This window comes from Cibotium barometz, chromosome 31 (genome assembly GCF_041138505.1).
Source record: "Cibotium barometz isolate CiBa-2024 chromosome 31, ASM4113850v1, whole genome shotgun sequence".
Taxonomy (NCBI): domain Eukaryota; kingdom Viridiplantae; phylum Streptophyta; class Polypodiopsida; order Cyatheales; family Cibotiaceae; genus Cibotium; species Cibotium barometz.
The window spans coordinates 49,896,136-49,903,659 of NC_141076.1; the positions used below are offsets into that span (position 1 = coordinate 49,896,136).

Below are 7,524 nucleotides of genomic sequence, written 5' to 3' on the forward strand. Positions count from 1 at the left end.
CAGTTAATATGTGAAGCATGCCAATTTGGAAAGCAAACAAAGCATGTATTTGCACGTGACAGAAATGTGAGCAAAAATGCACTAGATGTGCATTCAGATGTATGGGGTCCTACGAAGACCATGTCTATGGGAGGCTGCAGGTATTATGTGACATTTATTGATGACCACACAAGGAAAGTGTGGGTATACTTCATGAAGGAGAAGGGTGAGGTGCTCACTCATTTTTAGAATTTCAGAGTTATGGTTGAAAAGCAAACAGGGAAATATGTAAAGTGCCTAAGGTCAGATGGAGGGGGAGAGTACTTCTCCAATGAGTTCTCTGAATTTTTTGGAAGAATGGTACTCGGAGACAGTTTACATGCAGATACACTCCGCAGGAAAATGGAGTTGTTGAGCGAAAAAACAGGCACATTGCTGAGATTGTGCAAGCATTGATGGGAGAGAAGAATATGCCGCATAGCTATTGGGCTGAGGCTATTTCTACAGCAGTTTACATCATGAACAGGACTCCAACTACAACCATACATGATGTAACTCCAGAGGAGAGGTTTACTGGCAGAAAACCTGATTTGTCTCATCCGAAGTCTTTGGATGCATTGCATATGTGCATGTGCCAGATGAGCTGAGAACTAAGCTGGATCCAAAAGCTGAAAAATGTGTGTTTATTGGGTATTCCCTTGAGCAAAAGGGATACATGTGTTATAACCCTGCTACACGTGAGTTGAGAGGAAGCAGGGATGTTGTTTTTGATGAGATGAGCAGCTGGTATGCTGCTGAAAAAGAAACTGTTGGGGCTGATGTGAGTGGAAATGTGGTTGCACAGAATGTAAGTCAGCAGTCACAATCTTTAAGTGGACCAGGAGAGTCCTCATCTAGTGGTTCAGTTGATAGACCATGGAGTGGCAGATTGCATCATAATACCAGTCCTGAAAATGTGATTAGTACATCACATAAAGGCAAAGAGAAAGTGGTTTAGCCCCTTAGTATGCCTGACATTTCTGTAGGGCATTCTCATGTTGATGGAGAGTCTAGTGGCTTAGAGATGAGCCTTGATGAGGATCTTGGGATACCAGCTATGAGAACAACTGGTGTAAAGAAGGCTATGGAAGCCATGAATGCAAAGCTGCAAAGATCTGGGAGAGTGAAGAATCCTGTGCAAAGGTTTACCTATGATGGTTATGTGGCACATCACTATGCATACATGGCAAAAGTTGTGCAGGTTGTAGAGCCTACATGCATTGATGAGGCTGTTCAAAATGTGTGTTGGGAGAAAGCTATGGATGAGGAGATGGATGCACTATATGGAAATGAGACTTGGGATTTAGTGCAATTGCCTGAAGGCAAGAAAGCCATTGGATGCAAGTGGGTGTAGAAAGTTAAACATAACAGTGTTGGAAGTATAAGCAGGTACAAGGCTAGATTGGTAGCCAAAGGATATGCGCAGACATATGGCATTGATTATGAGGAAACTTTCAGCCCAATTGCCAAGAGGGCAACAGTGAGAGTTGTGATAGTAGTGGCTGTGTCAAAGCAATGGTCTTTACATCAGATGGATATAAAGAATGCATTCTTGCATGGGGAGGTGTATATGTTGTAGCCACCTAGTTATGAGGATATGAGTCACCCTGAGCATGTTTGCAGCAGGTTGAAGAAAGCCTTGTATGGCCTAAAACAAGCACCAAGAGCATGGTCTGACAAGATTTCTGAATATCTTGTCACTATTGGCTTTCATGTAACCAATGCAGATTTCTCGCTGTATGTGAGACACAATGATAGAGGGGTTGTGCTTGTTATCATCTATGTAGATGACCTGATTATTACGGGGGACCATGATGTAGAGATCTTTGATGTAAAGATCTTGCTTAGATAGAAGTTTGAGAGATGAAGGATCTGGGGGAGCTCAGATATTTCTTGGGCATTGAGGTGATTAGGTCACCACATGGTATTGGATTACTGCAGAGACAGTATGGCTTGGACATGTTGTCCAAGTATGGTATGACAGGCTGTAAGCCTATCTCAGTGCCATTGGATCAAAATGGCAAGTTGAGTGCAGATTTAAGAGAGATTTTGGAGGATTCTATTATGTATAGGCGCATAGTAGGAATCTTGATCTACATGACGATCACCAGGCCAGATTTGAGCTATGCTGTTGGGTTGCTGAGTCCGTTTATACAGGTTCCTCAGAAGCCGCATTTGGATGCATTGAGACGCATACTGAGGTATGTGAGGTCTACTTTGCATTGTGGACTATTTTATGAAACTGGGACAGAGATATGTGTACATGGGTGCACAGATGCTGATTGGGATGGTAGTATCTCAGATAGAAGATCTACTAGTGGCTTCATGTTTTCTTTGGGGAGTGCTGCTGTGACTTGGAGCAGCAAGAAGCAGCCGACGGTTGCTCTATCTATACAGAGGCCGAGTACACAGGTGCTGCTATGGCAGTATGTGAGGTAGCTTGGTTGAGAAAGCTACTTGCAGATTTGGGTCTATCGGTGGATAGACAAGTTGTCATTTTCTGTGACAACATTAGCAGTATACAGTTGGCCAGGAACCCAGTTTTTCATGCTCACACGAAGCATATAGAGGTCCACTACCATTTTGTCAGAGAGAAGGTTTTGGCAGGATACGGTGACCTTGTTTATGTCAGCACACACGATCATGTCGCTCACATCTTCACCAAAGCATTAGGTATAGAGAAGCTCCGCAGATTCAGGGCTTCGCTTTGTGTACATGAGATGGAGTTGAGCTCGAGTGGGAGTGTTGAGATATCGAGGTCATCTAGTGAGGTAGTGGACACTGATGACCCGCCTGGGCACTTACACCACTGACATGGTTGGTGAGATCATGGGTGATATGCGGCCAGTGAGATGATAGGCTGTGTGACAACCATTCTAGAGACTGGCATAGTTATAGCGCCAGCTCATTTAGTTGGGTTCACACTATAGAGAACCCTAGTATGTATTTGGTTGAGTACCTTTTCATATGGTGTGTACTCTTATCTTTGTATATGGTGTGTTGAGTGTTGTGTGAAGAAGAAGAAGATTTTCAGCCTCTCACCTTGTGTGTTCTCTTTTAGGGTTTTGTGAGTGTGTGTATGCTTGTAAGAGCTCAAGCTCTCTTCTCCCCTGCATCTTTTCATAAAATAATTAGTTAATTATAAAAATAATTAGAAAAAAGTATATAACAAAAAGTAAGTGTATAATAAGCATAGAGAATATATATTAAACAAGTATATAATAAAAAGTAAGTGTATAATAAGCATAGAGAATATATATTAAACAATGTAAAGGTAATAACTGTATATTTATTTACCATTTAATAATGATAAAAAGTTAGTACATATAACCATTTTGGCCTGTAATCGATTTTTTAGGACTGAGGGTTAAACCCTACACCCTAGATCTCATACCTTAAACCCTACACCCTAGATCCCATACCTTAAATCCTACACCCTAGATCTTGAACCCTAAACCCTAGATCCTAAATCCCATACCCTAAACCTTAAACCCAAAATCTCAAACCCTAAACCCTAGACCTTACATTCAAAACCCAAAATCTTAAAACCTAAACCCTAACCCCTAACCACCATAAACCCTAAACTCTATGTCCCAAATCTTAAACTCTAGACCCTAAACGCTTGCCCTAAACTATATATCCCAAATTCTAAACCATAAACCCTTAAGCTCTAAACTTTGAATCCTAAACCCCAAACCCTAAAACCTAAACACCTACAACCCTCGACCTTAAACCCTAGACCCCAATCCACATACCCTAAATCCTAAACCTTATGTTTGAATCCCTAAACTCGTACATGCTAGGTCCTAAACCCTAGACCCTAGGCCCCTAAACCCTAAACCCTAGACCCTAGGCCCCTAAACCCTAAACCCTATGTTTGAATCCCTAAAGCCTAAATCTTAAGCCCTATGTCTGAATCCCTAAGCTCTATGTCTAAATCCCTAAACCCTGAACCCTAAACTCATAGACTTGTAGACCCGTAGACCTTAGACCCAAACCCTAAACCCATAGACCCTAGACGCTAAACCATAAACCCTAGATCCAAAATACTAAACCTAAATCCTAAACCCTAAACCATAAACCCCAGACTCCAAAACCCAAATCCAAAACCTAAACCTAAATCCTAAATCCTAAACTCTATGTCCCAAACCCTAAACCATAAACCCTGAATCTTAAACCCCAAACCCTAAACCCCAGACTCCAAAACCCAAAACCCAAATCCAAAACCCCTACAAGCCTAGACATTAAACTTTAAATCCTAGACCCTAGGTCCTAGACCCTAAACCCTACGTCCCAATCCCTAAACTCTAAACCCTAAACCCTAAACCCTAAACCCTAGATCCTAAACCTTAAACCTTAAACCTGTAGATGCTAGACCCTAAATCCTAAACCCTAAACCCTGTGCCCTAAACCCTAAACCCTCAATTCTAAGCCTTAGATCCTAGATCCTAGATCCTAGATCCTAGATCCTAGATCTTAAACCTTAAACCCTAAACCCTAGACTCCACACCCTAAACCCTAAACTCTAGACTCCAAATCCTAAACCTTCGACTTTTAACCCTAGATCCCAAACACTAATTCCTAAATCCTATGTCTGACTCCCAAATCGTAAACCCTAAACCCTAGACCCTAGATCCCAAACCCTAAATCCTAAACCATAAACCTTAGACCTTAGACCTTAAATTTTGGTAGCAAACAGGTGTATATATTATAGGGTTGAATACTTTAAACAAGGCTACCCAATGTTTTGGTGATGGAGAGCTATAATGCACCATAAGAGCTATAGAGAAACACACATAACATATTAAGAAAAGATGCTTTCTTAAGAGAGAGAGAGAGAGAGAGCGAGAGAGAGAGAGAGAGAAAGAGAGAGAAGAATTTCATGAGCAACACTATAAGAACAAGGGGGAGCACAATGCTCAATGAAAATATTTCTTTCAACCAATCAAAATAATGACAACTCCTTAATCTAACCAGTTTTGGTTTCCAAAATGTATGCTACGTGATGGTTTTGCTAGGCAAAACGGCTTTATTATCACCATAGATAAAAATTTACAATTGCCCTCATTGTTTCTAGACAAATTAGGGATTCGAATGGCCTTGGCATAGTGAATATACTTGGTAGCCGTCCCAAAAGAATTGGGCATTCAAATGGTTTCCCCATATTACATTTTCGATACATTATCTTCGTGGGCCAACAAGGTGACATGATGCACCTGTTAGTTCTCTCATGGGTGCTCCTATGGACTCATACTGCATTTGGGCGGGCAATTTTTGGGTTGGCAAGTGAGGTTGTTGTGTGTGAAGTTAGACTCCTTAGGTCAAGTTATTGGGGAGCACTAGTTGAATGACACCGCCCAAATTAAATATTTGGCGGTAGGGCAAGGAGACCCAATTAAGAACCAAGCAGTAGGGCAAGAAGTCTTCAGACTTCTGCTCCTTGTTGATCCCGTGGCCGATGGGTAGCAAGAACCTGGAGAGAAAGCAAGGGCTCGTGCACACACGAATGACTCTATATGTGTGTGAGCATCAGTGAAGGATGCCCCTGCCCGCCATCAGCCACGAGATCTTCTCGGAGGCCACCTATATCTCCCCACGCACTCCACAACAAGCAATAGAAGGCCCACTCAGCTAGATTTGTGATTATTTTGGCATTTAACATGTGCATACAGGCGGCGAAGGAGCAGTTTAATTAACACTTTTAAGCCTTTTTACTTATTGTCTGGATTAAGCAGAGGTGCCCCCATCAGTCCTACAGATGTTGACTTCCTTGACTATTGAAATTTTGGGTTTGGGTACTTAATGGTCTGGTTCTCACCATTTCAATGTTTCATAAAAATTGTTTGATGTTTCACAAAAATTCTATTATGTGCTTCATGCCATTTGAGGGCTTCCAATTAAAGTAGGGTGTGAAAATGCTTGCTGTAAACTACATGCTTAAATGTTGATGTGGTTTCTTGGTGTAGTGAGTATCTGCTGATTGTTGATTTGGTGGTGATATGAAGGGATGACTCTTTAGCTCCTGAGGAGGAAAGCTCAAGGTGGCCACCACCAAGGGCTTGCGTTTCAGGTCAAGATCGAATATGCCTTGAGTTTAAGGTCAGAATCGAATATGCTGCTATTGTAAAACATGGGATCTATAGTAGGTGCCCTGTTAAATGGCCAGCGGAATGACAAGGCCCAAGTTCTGGACATTGTCATGCGGAAACCTTCAAGCTGCCAACAAGTAACATTATCTAGAACCCAGATCTCATATAATTAGACCCTAGAAGTCTACCATATGAGAAAAGAAGGTGGTCTATGTTGAGTTGACCTAGAAGGCTATCTTGTATCAGCTTTGTCATGTTGTATAGGAATGCTCTCATAAGACTGAGATATGTGTTGTCCATTGGGCATGGTAGCAAAGAAAATATAAAATCATTCCAAAAAATATAATTACAAACTGCATCAAGAAGGAGATGCTCTTTTCCATATGTGTTTGCCTGGTTCACCTACATGCTGTAAGCTAAAAAGTAAAAATTACAAGCTGAAAGCTTAGATTGTTCAACATGTTGATATGTCAAACAATCTAAGCTGTATTCCAAACCTTTATGCATGCTCTAGGTGGTGGTTGTTTCTATGGGATGCAGGCTTCACGCTCATGTTGTGGTGTTTATTCTTCATTGTTGTTTGATTGACAAGAAAAAAGGATGCCTCTCTAGATGCCATTGGGTAATGATTGAGGTGACGGTTGAATGCCTTGTTCCAAACAGAAAATAAAAGCATGCCATAGTGGTAAGAGTAAGAAGCTGCCTGGGTAATGACCTATATATTGGAGTAAGCCACTTTATATATATGCTAGTCTAAAAACGGGGTGGGCAATGTAATTATTTGTTTGATGTCTATGCAGTACCTTCTGTACATACAGGATGGCTATGGTATCAAAGCACCATGAACTGTTTTTCTAAGTAAGTGAAAGACAATATCTTATAAATTGTTTTTTTTCCATGCAGTACCATTTCTTCTGGTTGATTATGGTTTCGAAGCATCATACTTTTGTTGCCGCTATGCATATGCTGAGTACAACTGCATATGCTTGTACTATGGACATGTTTGGTCCTATGGCTAATAATACGGCTGCTATGCAGGTTGTATGGCCAGTATGGCTGTTGAATGATATGTTTTGCTACCTTTACAACGTGTCATATGTCCCACCAGTATGGCTATTGACCTATTGTGCTGCCTTTTAGCATGTCATATGGTTTATACCAAATTCACACTTCATCTCCTTTTTAGTCAAGTTTTTCCTTAGTTTTCTATAGTCTCAACATAGCCTTTATAATAGATGTACATGCTTCTTGTACCGTTCTATAACATTTTTCTAACCTTGTATAAGCTCTACTAATCTTACCTCACATTTCACTTCTCTACAAAGACATGTACAAAAGCACATGCAAGAAAGGGATCTTGTATCCAATTGGTTGTTGAAGATTAGTTTTTCCCATATACAACCTCTCTCTCTCTCTC

The 7,524-nt window shown here is 41.0% G+C and overlaps 1 long non-coding RNA gene across 2 annotated transcripts; it reads left to right on the plus strand.

The window, feature by feature from the left end:
• The first annotated feature begins 5,335 nt into the window (after positions 1–5,335).
• LOC147620986 (uncharacterized) lies at positions 5,336–7,179 on the plus strand. 2 transcript variants are annotated; one of them, XR_015270065.1, is made up of 3 exons: positions 5,336–5,823; positions 6,024–6,965; positions 7,146–7,179. It is a non-coding gene; the product is annotated as an uncharacterized LOC147620986 (long non-coding RNA). The 2 variants fall into 2 exon arrangements; XR_015270066.1 differs by lacking the exon at positions 7,146–7,179 and having other exon boundaries at positions 5,339–5,823; positions 6,024–6,814; positions 6,908–6,943.
• The last annotated feature ends 345 nt before the right edge of the window (positions 7,180–7,524 follow it).